At 40.1% G+C, this 16,476-nt stretch overlaps 1 protein-coding gene across 2 annotated transcripts in view; it reads right to left on the minus strand.

The window, feature by feature from the left end:
* The window catches only part of arhgef10la (Rho guanine nucleotide exchange factor (GEF) 10-like a), a 167,089-nt gene that overhangs the window by 64,054 nt on the left and 86,559 nt on the right, over nt 1-16,476 (minus strand). The window lies entirely within an intron of this gene.

Here is a 16,476-nt window from a genome sequence, read left to right on the forward strand (position 1 = left end):
TAAGGATGAGACTAATGTTGTTGTAGCTTACCAACTTATTTTGTTGTTGTACTTATTGACATCATGTATCTGACGCTAAGTGAGCCAAGCTGTGAGCTCTCCTTCGAGCTATGTCAAAACCACACGAATAATCAGAGAAACATTTCACTGCCTCATGTATGTGTTAAGACTGGTGCTACTAGCCGGTGAATGAAATAATCAGCCAGAGGCTTATTCCCTGTTGTTGGAGGCGAGGCCAGGTACTGCCAACACAAGGCCTCAACAGTGATTAGACCTGCACTTAATCAACGGTGAGAGTCAGTCCCAGCAGGAAAAATGCAACTGCTGGATTTGAGTTATAATAATGGATTTGCCTGGCGTGTGCGCCATCTCCACGCTCATAGCTCTGAGCCTTCCAACAGGTGCACCTCTGACAAGGCACCGGGCAAATCTGCCAAAGTGCTCCCATTATGTAATTTTGTAATCATAAATTTCAATTTACAGAAACTAAATTGTGCATGAAATTTAACAGCTTGCTAAAATTTGCTTCCTGGTTAGTTACCATACGTTACCTTGGAATAAGCTACACTTTATATCTGTTGTCTGCCTCCGAGGCATCGTCACAGATGCATCAGACTCATTTGCAGCAGTAAAAGCGGATGGCAGAGTTTGTTTGATAAGGGTATGGTGTGCTTACTCTTTCTGTGGCAAACAGGTAGAGAGAGCAGCACCTAAGGGCCAATTAGATGAGCAGGCACTGACAGCAACAAGGCTGTAAAATGGGTTTTATTTCTCTGTTTTGGCCACACAGATACATGACATGTACGGACAAACCTTACAGATGTTAAAGGGACAGTTCACCCTCACATCAAAATTTTATATTTTCCCTCTTACCTGTCGTGCTATTTATCAGTCTAGATGTTCCCGATTGTTGGAGATATCAGCAGTAGAGATGTCTGCCTTCTCTCCGGTATAATGGAACTAGATGGCACTCAGCTTGTGATGCTCAGAGTGCCAAAAGAATATATTTGAAAAATGTCTCTTTCCAGAAATCATGACCTGAAGATAATCCACAGACCTTGTTGTAAGCAGTTTCATGTCAGAACTATTTTAATTCTACCAAACTACAACTGTCAACCATATCACAGCATGGAAGGAAGTCTGCATCTACTCATGGACGAGAGGCTCGTGACAGCGCAAGATGTCAACATTAATGGCGTCCACTTTGGCTGAGCAGTAAAACCCAGTTCAGACTGAAGATTCGCGATGAGACGAAACTGTTTCAGAACCGTTCAGAGAAACGTTGCAGCCGTGTAAGCTGGCCGTCTGAGCTCAACTGGCTAATGGTGTCACTTGCAACTCAGCTGGTCAAGATGCTGGCGGCTGGTTCTAGAACATAAAGCTCGTCACCTGTTTCAACAGCCAGCCTGCTCGGAGTGAAGCCCGTTGGTCAAGTCAAAATGACCGCAGGCGGTGTGTTCGTTTGCTGCAGCAGGTGTTCTGTCCTCACGTGTGTCGGTTTCGGACAGTAGGTCGCTGCTGCTCCTTGCTGTACTATATGTGCTTATGCCTCCACACACCCAAATTCTCATTGACTAACTGGCGCTGCTTACTTATATTATTGTGGCATATTTATTATGAATATGTCTAAAAAAGCTGGAAATCAGAACGAAAGTACAGAGAGTTGTTGCATAGAGATAATACACCATCTCATCTAGTTGCATTGGTGTGAACTGGCAGGTTTTTGGAACGTTGCAGAACAGCACATTGCAAGTAGTTGCATATTTCAACTCGTCTCATCGCAAATCTTCGATCTAAACTCAGTGGTCCTAGGCGAGCTAGCAGTAGATGCATGCTTCCTTCTGCACAGTGATATGGTTGGCAGGTGTAGTTTGGAAGAAAGAAAATAGTTCCTACACAACAAGGTCTGTGGATTATCTTGAGTATCCGGGTCATGATTTCTGGGAAGAGACATTGCTGTTGAATTTTTCAAATGTATTTTTTGGCAAGCTGAGTGTCATCTAGTGCCATCAATATTGGATAGAAGGCAGACATCTCTGACACTAGCTTTTATTTTCATCATGTACTCCCCCTTATAATAACAATGAAAAATATTTAACTACTCTTTTAAAAAAAAAAAAAAAAACAACCTCTAAGTTGCTCCTGCTGAAATTACTGAACTAACATAAATGTGACATCACTCTTGACAGTTTGCAAACGGGAGATCACAGCAGAGTAGTCCTCTTCACATTCACAGCTTGACTACATCTGAATAAATGACAAAACGTGTTTATTCAGAACACGACGATAAAAGAGAGATCAAGGACAGGATTGAACAGCTTTGGGTAAGTGTGCTACATCTTTTCATATATGAAAGATAGATCTTTCATCCTGTGTCTGTGTGTTTGTGTGCTTGTTTGCTGTTGGATTTTTCATACTTCCTTCTTCAAATCTTTTGAGCACAACAAACGGTGTTTTGTTCACCTCTATTGTAACAGTAACAGTGGATACATGGCTGTGCAACTCTAAGGTCAAGGTATATGATATAACAAAGTGATTTATACTGACAACAGAGAGCAAACTACATATGACAAATTCTGTTTTTATGCTTTTACCTTTTCAAGCAGCTTTTTTTTGGAGCCATTCATTTAATCTGATGATGCTTTATGTCAAATATGAAAGATACTTTACAATTTAAGTACAATTCATCATTTAACAGCTTCATCTCTTGTACAACATTGTGACTAAACAGTCCTGCTACAGACAAGGTTACTGCCAAGAATGGGGGAGACAATTATAAGATTTTAAATCATTCAGTCATTTATATTTACAGTCATCTCGAGTTGTGGAGTCTTCTTTAATAATTCATATTCTTTGGAGGGGGTTAGCCTGTGGGCTGACTTTCCCTCCACGAGCCCCTGCCAGGATACAGAGAGGTGTGAGGTCACTTATTAAAAGGCTTTAATTGAGGGCAGATTGCTGCAGGTGGGGCAGCAGGTCCAGTGGTTTCTTTTACCCCAGAGTAATCATCAATTTTCTTCAGCTAATTATTAGATTAGCATAAATAATGTTCCGTTTGAGTGTGCTGACTTCTCTTCTCTTACTGAATTTGTCAGCCGGTAAAAATTAGTCGAGTTGATTTAAAACAGAGACACACACACACACACACACACACACACACAGATGGAAAGACAGAAAAAGAGATTGTGATACACACTAAAAGATGGAGAGAGAAAAGTTGATGTGCGGGAACAGAAATTAGCCTTAACCTTCAGTCTTTGCCATGTCGTAATGATGATGAATAACGGTGAACAAATGATAAGCACAGACCTAAATCGAAAACGGCACCAAATAGGGACACGCAGGCCACTCACCTCAACACTCACACCCTCTTTCTCTCGCTCACACAAACACACAACTACACTTCTTCATTTACAAATTAATTTCATCAAAGTGACCTCTAAATGCAGGAAAACACAACACTCGAGACTTGCTCTGCCATTGTCAAAAAATAAAAATAAAAATCTGATTTTTTTTTTTTTTTGTCATAAATTGTGGGAAGTAACCATGAAAACACCTTGATATTTATTATGTTTACTCAGGCATGCAGGCTCATCTTTTCCTCGAAATACTGCCTGAATACACATTCATTAATTTTTAAAGTGTACATAAAAACAGCGGAAAATAAAGATAACACTGAGAAAACTCTATTTCATATGTTTTGTCTCATATGTTTATTCTGTGCTTCCCCTGGTACATTGCCCTGAGAATTGTACCTCATACTACATTGACATTACGTTAAATTTACTATAAATAGGACCGACCAACCGAGAAGAAGGGAAAAAAATACCAATGTCAGCCTCCTAATGGTGATTACAAGTAGGGGCCTTGGACATGCAAGGCACTGTGGCTCCCAATATATACCAATTAGTGTCAAATAGCAGAAGTGTGTCGACACAGAAAGCAAACTGCAGCAAAGCCACTAATGCCAGCAGTCAGAAATAATACACATCAAAACATGTGTTATATTACTACTAATACAATAAACTGGTTATTTCGCATATAGGTAGTCAGTTAGTTAAATGTTAAAGGTTGGAATATGAATTTGTCAACTTAATTATTAAAAACAAAGTATTCATTGCCTGCAGTGTACATAGGCCTAATTTCATTCATAAGCAGCTGTGTCAATACAAAATCACTCAGTATGATTGTTAATCTGCTGTAGGAAAACAGCAAAGCAAAGTGAGCATGTGCATACAGCGTACAGATAAACATCTTAAACAAATATAAGATCAATATGATTTGAGCTTCATGACAGAAGAGCTTTAGGAAATTACATCAAAACTCGCTCAGGGATATGTGGGAGAAACATAATGCCTACGCAATGCATGCCAAAGTAGATTCCCTGATTGCCTGAAAATGAAACAGCAGACCACAGATATAATATATTCTCCATAACCTCATACAAAACATGGTCAGAAAACAGACCAAATACTGTGATTTCACTGATTAAAAACAAATAAATTTGACTGCATTTGACACAAGACTCTTCTGGGGTCAGAGGCACACTCACTGAGACCATCACTGAAGCAATCCATAACTAAAATCAATACTGCATTAAACTTGCAATAAACCAACAAAATTATTTGGTAAATCAGAGGCATGAGGCAAGGATGCAGTCTGAGCCCTGCATTATTGAAAAAGAGATTCTTAATCTCAATGGGACGCTCCTTGGTACAAAAAAAGGTTAAATTTGAAAAAGAAATAAAATTATTTAACATCTTTTGCAATCATATGCACCACTTGAGCTCCAGGAATTGTCTCCTACAGCATACAGACATTATTAAACTACTCTCCACAGCAAAAGAACTGCATTATACACCTGTAAATATCAATAGCAAAACAAGGACGGAGTAACTGTTCTTCAGAGGAGATCCAGGGGTCAGAGATGCAGCTGTCACTTTACTGTTTAAGGTCACTCACACTCACCAGCAGCTTGGCCTGACCATAAGCTCATCAGGATGATGTGACACTGCAATAAAGGGCCAAGCTGAAAAGGCGTGCATGCTGAGGCATATGTTAAGATTACCTTGCCTGGATGCTCAAAGCCCACCAAAAATGGTCCCTTCCCTGCCTCCTTTTCCGCTACTTCCTGTTAACATACTCGAAGCCCACCCAGCGTGGTAGGGCAAATGGTCCCTTCCCTACCTCCTATCCCGCTACTTCCTGTTCACATGCTCAACGCCCACCCAACGTGGTGGGGCAAATGGTCCCTTCCCTACCTCCCATCCTGCTACTTCTTGTTCACATGCTCGAAGCCTACCCAACATGGCGGGGCAAATGGTCCCTTTCCCTACTTCCTATCCAGTACTTCCTGTTCACATGCTTGACGCCCACCCAACATGGCGGGGAGAATGGTCCCTTCCCTACCTCCTATCCTGCTACTTCCTGTTTACATGCTTGAACCCACCCAACATGATGGGGCGAATGGTCCCTTCCCTACCTCCTATCCTGCTACTTTCTGTTTACATGCTTGAACCCACCCAACATGATGGGCGAATGGTCCCTTCCCTACCTCCTATCCTGCTACTTCCTGTTTATATGCTTGAAGCCCACCCAACATGGCGGGGCGAATGGTCCCTTCCCTACCTCCTATCTCACAACTTCTTGTACCCATGCTCCAAGCCCACCCATCTTTGAATTTGGCTTTCATTTGACAGAGACAGACAGACAGACAGACAGACATATAACACCTGGCAAAATACTCAAAACAGGTTCTGCGGTAGTCACCGCTGCAATTGGTGTCACCTGGACCACATTTTACCAAGATGGCACGCACACAGATTCACAAGGTGAAACAATACCAGGTAAAAAAACAAACAAAAAAACAACGGCATATATTTGTGTTACGGAGGAAAATAAACAGTGTTAGTGTGAGGGGAATTTATCTGTAGTATATTTATTGTCAGAAGGTAACTCCTCTGGGAACAGTCTAAAAGTTGTGAATACAAAAAGTGCTATACTGTCATATTTACTGGACATGTTTACTGTATTACATGCAGTAACATTATGGCAATGGTTATGTTTGGACAAACAAATAAGGATGAGATCCACTGTGCTGCAGTTTATTTGTCTGCAGTGTTAATTAAAAGCAATCTATATGAATGATGAGACTCCTCAAGCTAAAGGTTAAGGTCAGTTTTAACTACTGTGCACACAGTCCCAGCTACTGTACAATAACTGTGTGTAACAACATCATTTGCAGAGGTGTAGGGTTGGAATACTAAGTAGGGAGATTTCGTTTCTCAGTTTCTTTATTCCAATCATGCTTTTGTTTCAAGTCTTTTGCTGATGAAGATTAATTTGCAGAGCATGGCGCTCTATCAACCCCAGTGACACAAAGGGCAAAGATATAGACTAATTAAATACACCAGTGCAATTGATATTTCCCATGGATCAATGCGAGTGTGGGATCTGTTAATTAAATCCGTGATAATGTTTACTCATCATAAACATTTCCCATGTTTGAGCACAGCGAGATAGGGAGATAATCTTTGCTGTCTGACAGATTAATTTTAGGGCTGAGGGAAAATCCCTCCAGCACATACAGAGTGAATGCCGTTTTTGTGAGGCGGAGCGTTCGGTTGAATGTTTATATTAAAAGTGTTATCAAAGAGAATCTTTCCAGCTTCCTTATTGAGCAGGCGTACTTTAACAGCACAAAACAAAGAGATAACAGTTCCACGTGAGGTATGGCTAATGTAATTTGAACAGATGCAAAGAAATCAGCCACCGCAGCAGCCAAGCAATCTGAATCCTTGGGACTAATGAAAGCAAAGCCCTTGCAGTCGCTCCCAAAGCCCATGCAGCAGGGCGGATTTTGCATTCTCCCCCCCTTCGCTTGTCCCCTGTGCGGTATACATCGGCATGGCACAGGTTATCACACAGTGGATTAAGAAGGCGTGTCAGAGTGTGTGCAAGAACCTCCGAGCTACACTCCACTCATCTATTGATCTGCGTGCAAGGGGAAAAAGCGAGAGACCGGCACACTTAGCAGTGTAACCACAGGCAGCAGCCCCCTGCCTGCCCTCTGTTCCCTGCAGTGGGACTGATTGCTTGTCTCAATCATCCTTTCACCCCCTCCTCCGACTCTACACATAGACACACACACACGCATAAACACTTACGCCCACACGACCTCAACAGCTCCTCTCTTTGCCCACATTCATTCCTCTGCTTCTGTCTCCAACATCTCGGCAGCAATCTCTCATGATTTGACGGCCTCTTGTTCTTCTTGTGAGGGCCATCAAAGTCTGCAGCCTTAACCCTCTCTGAAAGGGCTGGGACTGCATGGTAGGAAGCAATTAATTCTGCAGTGAGAAAACCCATTAATTAGGAAATGCTTCTGGCTATTTCACGAAGACCCTTCAGAAACAGTAGGGCCACTCGGAGAGGCATAAAAGATGCAGTGGCACACCAGGTTATTAATGGACCCCGGGGCTTTTGGCGAAGCACCACCGTGGGGTAATTCTTGCTTTCTATTTCAAGGCCTCGTAACTACACCACATGCACTCACAAAGGGACAAATGCTGTTTACTGGGAATGTCTTTTACCAGGCTTGGCTACCACATTATATCATGTAAAGCCTGGCCACCAGAGCTGCTTCAACATTTAACTACAAAGGAAGGAATCTCTGTCTGACTGTGTGTCCTTCACATATCTTGAGAACCGTTCATCCAACCTACTTCACACTTAGTGGGTGTATTGCAGGGGACCCAAGGACATGGGGTGTCAAATTTGGCGCCATTTAGACACGCAAAACATTCAATATTAATACATTTTGAATAAACAAGCAAACAGCGCTCTATGGGTCTGTGAAGCAGGGGTGCTTTCAGGGCTCTGCAGAGTCAAACACACGTTGCAAAGTGTTTTTCACCTGTGTTTACGACCATGAGGAGCCACATCTTGGGTGGTTTTTTTGGCCATGCTAACCTATAACACTAATAACATTACCGTCGGCAAAATACCTCAGCTAATTAAATCCATGTTCTACTTTATATCGTGGTGGTTATGTCAAAGCAAGCAACTAATAATCGTATTTGGAAATTAATCACTTTGGTAAGTGTGTTTCACCAGTGTTTCTGACTGCGAGTAGCTGCCATTTGAGTGGGTTTTTTTGAAGTGGCAGATTTGATGATTTGTGGACCCCAGGCAAACGCCTTCTCGCTTCACTTTTCACCCTTTCTCTAACTGGGAATATTGGTATTGGCAGTGTTAAAAGAAGTACTCAAAACTGTTTTTCCTTAAGAAAAACTTCTAATCATTAAAAGTAAACTATTAATGCCACACAGTAAAAGTAATGCATTTAAATTTTTACGTAAAGTAAAGAGTGAAAGAGGCTACACCATGTACTTACTTTTGTAATGGTGGAGCTTTCACCTCTAATGAATAATAATGCAATTGTTATATTTGCCAGTAAAATCTGAATCTGCAATGCAACTAGCAACATGTCTCCGTCAGGTAAATATGGCACTTAAATCAATGAATGACTGAATTAATTTTATTTATAAATTTTATAAAGAATAAATAAATTAATCAATCAATAAATTAATCAAATAAAAAGAATACATATTAAGAATATCAAAACAGACTGCTGCTAGTTATAGACTACATTAAAAAGATATGTTTTAAGACATCTTTTAAAACTGTCCACTGAGACAAGTCTAATATTAAAAGGCAGGGAGTTCCATATTTTTGGGGTGTAAGTAAAACGAGCAGCTGTGGAGGATCTCAGGGTTCGTGGAGGGACATAAGGTGATAGGGAATCTATGATATAGGAGGGGGAGAGGCCATTAAGAGCCTTAAAAACAATAGAAGTAATTTAAAATCAATTGTAAAAGATACTGGGAGCAAGTGTAGGTTATGTAAAACAGGAGTTATATGGTCTCTCTTTTTAGTTTGTGTTATAACTCTGGCAGCAATAGCATTCTAAATGGTCTGTAGTTTTGCAATGGCAGTTTTAGGTAGGCCAGTGTATAGGGCATTACAATAGTCAAGATGACTGGAAAACAAAAGCATGAACAAGCCTCTCAGCATGTCTCTGGCTCAGTGGAGGCTGTACCTTAGCTATATTGCATAAATGATCAAATGCAGTTTTCGTTAATGGATTACAATGAGCTTTAAAACTGAGGTCAGAATCTAAAATAACACCGAGGTTTCCACTTGAGGTTGAGTCTGAGAGGAAAAAATGTTTTCCTCTTAAGCAGCAGTTGAAGTACACAGTAAGTAAATAGTATTTCTATTGAGCTGCATAGTCTTCTATGGTTTGGGGGGCCTTTTATGTTATTCTTGGGGTATTATGAACTAGAATAACGACATGATTTAATAATTTTCATATGTAAAAATAACAATAAATCTATAACAATAAGAGCCCCATTTGTATTGCTCAAGAACCAAAGAAGTGCAGTGTTTAGTGTTTAGTAGTTTGTATGAAAGGTTCTCAAAGAAATACTGTAAGTAGCAGAACCACAGGCCAAGCAACCGGCCCCCGCTCTGAAGAGGCATATTTTAAATGGGCACTGCACCAGTCCTGCTAAAGTACAACTATCTCCAGTTAAACCTTTTTAAAAACCACTACTATCCACGGGCTGCAAAATTTTATGGAAATGCTCAAGGTCCACAAGGGTTCAGAGAAAACCTCATAGCATTAACAAGGCATTGTTAATGGGCAATACAGTGATAGGACTTTAATACAGCATGCAGGAATCTCACTAAAAGCCGCTGATATCAACACATGTGGCACTGGGAAGGCTATGAAGTGCAGCAGTGGGATATCGCTGTGTTTCCTCTAAATGGAGGTAACAGGATAAACACTGGTGTGAAGATGTGTCTGGGAAAATGAGTTTTGTGATGTCTAATCACTCACTAAATCATGCATGGGAACATTAGCTATTTGTGGTGTCCACCATTCAGGGACATTTCGGAGCACGGCACCCATTTCAAACTAAACAAGACCACGGTTCGGTGCGTTTGATATGCCGATTCAACTGTAGGTCTCCCTTGAGCATAGGGCAGGCCTGCCTCCGCCTGCAATGACGAGGAAGCCTCGATGACAGTACACCATCCGTGAAATTAAATCAACAACTCACTTATTGTAATTACATTTGGTTAAATGGGAAGGCAAAGTGTGGGTGTAATACAATTAACATGTAATTGTCATCCTGACCAGGTTGGTGCTGATCTATTTCCCCAAGGGATTCAATGAAATCCATCACCCCGCCCTCGTCCCTACCATTTGTTGTTATATGAATGATTCTATGAGTGCCAGCTGGTCACAGACGAGGCTGCCGTGTATGTGTGATCATCAGAAAAGTATTAAGTGTGATCGACATGCTGCAGCTAATAACCATTTTTGAAGTCACAATTGACTTGTTCACAAGTTCTGATATCAAGATCAAGATCAAGATGAACATGAGAAACCCAAAGAGATAAATAAATAAATAACATTATATGCTAAAAATATCTCTATGAAAATGTTAATCAGCAAATCATAATAATCCAACGCCAGCTCTGGCTTTATCTGACATTATTTAAAAGCTTTATAGACAACGGTATGGATGAATTTTTAAATCTGTTCAGTCTGCAGCGAGGCACGGTGAATTTACTTCCAGAGGGCAGCAGCTTGTACATGAGAGGAGTCATTGATGATCTTATTGGCAATGATATGTTCATGTCACTGTATTTATTTAATTCACAATGAAATATTTTCAAATACCTCATTTAAAATGTGTGGGCAATTAAAAACACAAGGTTCTAGTATAACATTAAAAAGATAAGGCACATACACACCGGAAGACCTGCAGATGTGTGTGTGTGTAGGTGGACATCTTTAACTATTTTAAGCTGCACTGTGTGTTAATGTTTTGTGTATGCACTGATGTTTTTACATAAATTAAGTTCCTTACAGATAAATAGTAGTTTTGATTTTATCTGATTTGATTCAGCTCCAAACCTTTGAAATTTTCTGCAGCAGACAGTAACATGCAGTTTTCTCAAGGTGACAGTTCACCCCAAAATCAAAAATACATATAAAAATACATAAAAATACACATTTGTAGTGCTATTTATCAGTCTGTGAGGTGCTGAGTGTTGGCGATATCTGATGTAGAGATGTCTGCCCTCTGTTCTGTATAATGAAACAAGATGGCACTCAGCTTGTGGTGCTCAAAGCACCAAAAAAAAAAAAAAAAACATTTGAAAAACTCAACAGAAATGTCTCTTTCCAGAGATCATGACCCACTTACTCATGATAATCAACAGACCTTGTTGTGAGGAGTTTCATGCAGGAGCAATTTTCTTTCTACCACACTACACCTACCAACTGTATTACCGCACAGAAGGAAGTGTGCATCTACTCAAAGTATAACCAAATATACACCAAACATCATGAAAAACCTTTGACTTTACACATCGTGACATTCACCATCATTCCTGTGTATGGGGTCACTCACTCCAACGCATGCTCAGACAAGCTTACTCCACCCTATAAAGGATAAGGAGCTATGAAAATAGATAAATGAGCTTTGTACAGGCAGGTTAGTCATTTTATAAGTTACAGGAAAATGTTCTGCCACTCATTCCAAGTAAACAAGCTGCTATCTTTGTGTTTATGGCCTCCACGCTCTTATTAGCTAATTATGATTTCCATTAACCTTAGTTTGCGAGGCTACATGAGAGAGAGCACTGACAATGTGTGGGCTGCCGCCTGTGAATATGCATATAAATTCTTGCGAGAAAAAGGGTAAATGTGAAAGGGCCTTGAGAAGAGCCTTGGAAAAAAAAAAACAGGACAAAGTTTAAAGTTGTTCTATTTGCTTGCCTTACAATCAGTGTTATCTCTCTCCATGTGCGTTTGTGATTGGTTAAGACTGCAGGCAGTGTCTGAATTTAACTTGATTCACTGGCCAAGGGGGCTGGTAGATGAAAAAATCCAAAACAATAAAATGCCTTTTTTCGTCACATATACATTTGTGTCAGTACATGTCATTGAGTTAATCAGGTATTATGTTGAATACTCAAGTCATGACCACAGTCTCAGCATGTCACTAAGTTCCCTCTGGTATCCAGTGATGTTGTGTATATGTCTGGGGCTTTTATTGTGAAAGGTAAGAACGGAAAAAGTGAAGCAAATGCCCTGCTGCTGAAAAACAGGGAGGCAATAGACCCCTTTAGGGCCAAAGTCACAATGATGTCAGTTTGTTAGCTGGGGGCAAAACCCGACTCACCACCACAGGGCTGTAGGCTACATAGGAGTCTTAAAATGTCGTCTTGTTGTGTTATTGGAAGCCAGAATACAAGGAGTCATGGCTCAAAGCTTAAATTTGAACACATACCGGTCGCCACTGCCCATCAATAAAAACAAAGACAACTATGGTTAAATGCAATAAGACAAAAGAACTGGATGGAGGCGATCATCAAAAATGCTCACATATGTAGCGCACACTTTATATCAGGTTAGGGAAAAAGTATTTCCTGTTGTAGGGATGAATAACGTTATGTGTATTAAGGGTACCATGTCCATCTCATCAGAAATTGGGGAAGAATTAAGAGGAATAATGGATTTCTCCATAAAGCTAACTTTTTAGCACAGCAGCACAAAGCTGGCCATCCTGTCAAATCATCCATCCGCTGAATGAGAGTATGCGGGTCGGCCAGTCTGGTCCCGTTGGTCAGTGTTTACTTATTCAAGTGACACTCACGGTCCCGCAGAGTGAGTGACCTGAAATGATGTGTTTGTAAATTCAGTCTGACACCCTACAATAAAATGGGAGTCCTGTCCGTCGAAAATACGGAGCATTGTATTTTTCGATATACGTAACGCTCTGCCACTCTGAGAGCGTGGTGCTCTGGATAACCAAACAGTACATTCCGAGAGCGTTACAAATTTCATTTGCAATCGGCACTCAGAATGAGTATTTTTTCCTCCATTGTCTAAAACAAGCTAACAGAACCTGCTAGCTAGGGCTAGCTAATGTCTGGAGAATTGTTTTACCTCCAGCTAAGCCCCGCCCACCAAATAACGTCATACTGTTTGCTAACAGTAAAAGGGTCTATAAACAGTTTGCCGTTTTGGTTAAACTACAGAGCCTCCCTGTAATATTTTGTCACCTTTATAAGTGTGGGCACGATGGTAGCTAGCAGTAGACCTGTGGCAAGTGATAGCTTTGCGAATCAGCTGATGTTCCTTATGGCAAACAGTGCCACAAAACTAGGGGCATTCGAGACGCTCAGTTTGCAGCAATGCTTAGACGTGTGCACATGTTTGTGTGTGACAGCAAAGAGGCAGATTAGGAGAAGCAGTGCACTGCACCCCAAAATGACACCAAAACGCAATAGAGACTCTCAGCATTGTTTTTTATTACATGACTATTTTGGTACAAACATTTACCTGCCTGTATGGCGGACAGTCTTCCGAAATTCACTTGCTAATTAAATATCTACCTACATTTGGTGCTTGGTGGGTGTTAATTTCAGACACTGACAGCAGGGATTTAAAACCTGAGGCGATATATGATAAAGCATATATGATATGAAAGTTTCGTCCATAGCTAGAGTGTGAAACAACAAAACCAGCATTTGTATGGCAGAGCAACTGTCCGGGAGTAAAGGAAACATCCTGAAATTGTTTAAAATACGTGCTGTCAATCAATTTAACTGGAGATGAGTGAATCAATATCTTAGTGAAATATTTCTTCAGGATGAAAGACGGTCTCTATTCTGTGTCTTGAGTTTGATATATAGAAACAGTCTAATTGTTTGATGTCTTGACTGCAGCGGGAGTGTCTCTGTAATACATCCCCTCCTCTCTTTTTACTCCACTTACTTTAACTGCCACAACTCCTCTTATTTCTCTCTAATTCTTATTTTATTTCTTGTCCTTGCTCTACTGTTTTATTCCTTGCACCTCAAACCTTGTTCTCCGTACACTTAGCTGCTTGTCATGTTGGTGATGGAGGAATCGAAGCTTATTTAACTGTTGTTCTCATGGTAACTTGCCCTGGGTAGCAGTGCTGGCTGGAAGCCTAAAACCTTACAACCTTAGATGTGTCAATTTTCTTTCATCAGTGGAGTGATCTGAAACTTTTCTAAGTCAAAAAAAGAACAAAAGATTTCATGTTTATCTTAACACACAGAAGTATAATGTCTGCGACAAACACTCGAGGCTACGAGGCAGTAGGATAGCAAATCAGACAAAGACAGATTGGTGCTGACAGTTGTACTATTATCCAGTCAATCAATATGAGAGTGAAAACAATGTGCAATATTTACATTTTGATAGCATATCCCCTGTCTTTAGGCTTTTCAGGTTGTATTTTCCAGGTGTAAGATCAATAAATGTTTATTTGGTGTTTTCTTCCGGAGTGAATGCTTAATAAATTCTAGTTTATTTAATTATTTTGAGCAAAAGGAGTTAGAATGATATACTTTCAATCCCCCTCAAGTCATTCTTAATAATAATGGTTTCTATCACCATTAATTCAGTATGAGGCTCCTCGTCTGTATGACAGCTGATCTACAAAGGCAGTAACGACAATTTTAGTCATCATTAAGATACAAACTAAATTAAACTTTTTGATATCTATTTTATCCTGTGACAAAACATCCTGGTAAATGTTGCCCTTGGCAACAAAAGTAAGAGATCACGTCCAGGCAACAAAAGTATGTGGTTACGTTTAGGCAACAAAAGTATGTGGTTACGTTTAGGCAACAAAAGTATATTTTTAGGCTTAGGTAACAAAAGTATGTGGTTAGGTTTAGTAAACAGAAGTACGGGATCAGGTTTAGGCAACAAAAGTACATGTTTAGGCTTAGGCAACAAAAGTATGTGGCGAGGTTTAGGCAACAAAAGTACATGGTTAGGTTTCGGCAACAAAAGTACGTGGTTAGGTTTCGGCAACAAAAGTACATGTTTAGGCTTAGGCAACAAAAATATGTGGCGAGGTTTAGGCAACAAAAGTACATGGTTAGGTTTAGGCAACAAAAGTACGTGGTTAGGTTTAGGCAACAAAAGTACGTGGGTAGGTTTCGGCAACAAAAGTACATGTTTAGGCTTAGGCAACAAAAGTACATGGTTAGGTTTAGGCAACAAAAGTACATGGTTAGATTTAGGCAACAAAAGTACATGTTTAGGTTTAGGCAACAAAGTACATGGTTAGGTTTAGGCAACAAAAGTACGTGGTTAGGTTTAGGCAACAATAGTACGTGGTTAGGTTTCGGCAACAAAAGTACATGTTCAGGCTTTGGCAACAAAAATATGTGGTGAGGTTTAGGCAAAAAAAGGACATGATTAGGTTTCGGCAACGAAAGTATGTGGTTAGGTTTAGGCAACAAAAGTATGTGGCTAGGTTTAGGCAACAAAAGTACGTGGTTAGGTTTAGGCAACAAAGGTATGTGGTTAGGTTTAGGCAACAAAAGTGGGTTTAGGCAACAAAAGTATGTGGTTAGGCTTAGGCAACAAAAGTACGTGGTTAGGTTCAGGCAACAAAAGTACATGTTTAGGCTTAGGCAGCAAAAATATGTGGCGAGGTTTAGGCAACAAAAGTACATGGTTAGGTTGAGGCAACAAAGTACATGGTTAGGTTTAGGCAACAAAAGTACATGTTTAGGCTTAGGCAACAGAAGTATGTGGTTAGGTTTAGGCAACAAAAGTACGTTGTTAGGTTTAGGTAACAACAGTACGTGGTTAGGTTTAGGCAACAAAAGTATGGGGTTAGGTTTAGGCAACAAAAGTACGTGGTTAGGTTTAGGCAACAAAAGTACCAGATGACGTCCAGGCAACAAAAGTACATGGTTAGGTTTCGGCAACAAAAGTATGTGGTTAGGTTTAGGCAACAAAAGTATGTGGTTAGGTTTGGGCAACAAAAGTACGTTGTTAGGGTTAGGCAACAAAAGTACGTGGTTAGGTTGAGGCAATGAAAGTACATGTTTAGGCTTAGGCAGCAAAAGTACGTGGCTAGGTTCAGGCAACAAAAGTACATGGTTAGGTTTCGGCAACAAAAGTATGTGGTTAGGTTTAGGCAAAAAAAGTATGTGGCGAGGTTTAGGCAACAAAAGTACATGGTTAGGTTTAGGCAACAAAAGTGTGTGGTTAGGTTTAGGCATCTTTAGGCTTAGCTAACAAAAGTACATGGTTAGATTAAAACAGTAAAAGTATGTAGTAAGGTTTAGAAAAAAACATTTTGGCTTAAAATACATATGTTTAGGGATGCACGATAACTTTTCTTTTAAACCGATACCGATAACCGATAACTTTCAGCTCCTAAAGGCCGATACCGATAACTGATAACCGATAACACACACACATATACATCATATATATATATATATATATATATATATATATATATGTACCTAGGATTATGACATCAATACTATGAACAAAACCAAAACAGTTTTGACTCTTTAAATGAAGAGATATTTATTTTTTCCAATGAAAAA

The sequence above is a fragment of the Epinephelus moara genome, chromosome 24 (genome assembly GCF_006386435.1).
Source record: "Epinephelus moara isolate mb chromosome 24, YSFRI_EMoa_1.0, whole genome shotgun sequence".
NCBI lineage: Eukaryota > Metazoa > Chordata > Actinopteri > Perciformes > Serranidae > Epinephelus > Epinephelus moara.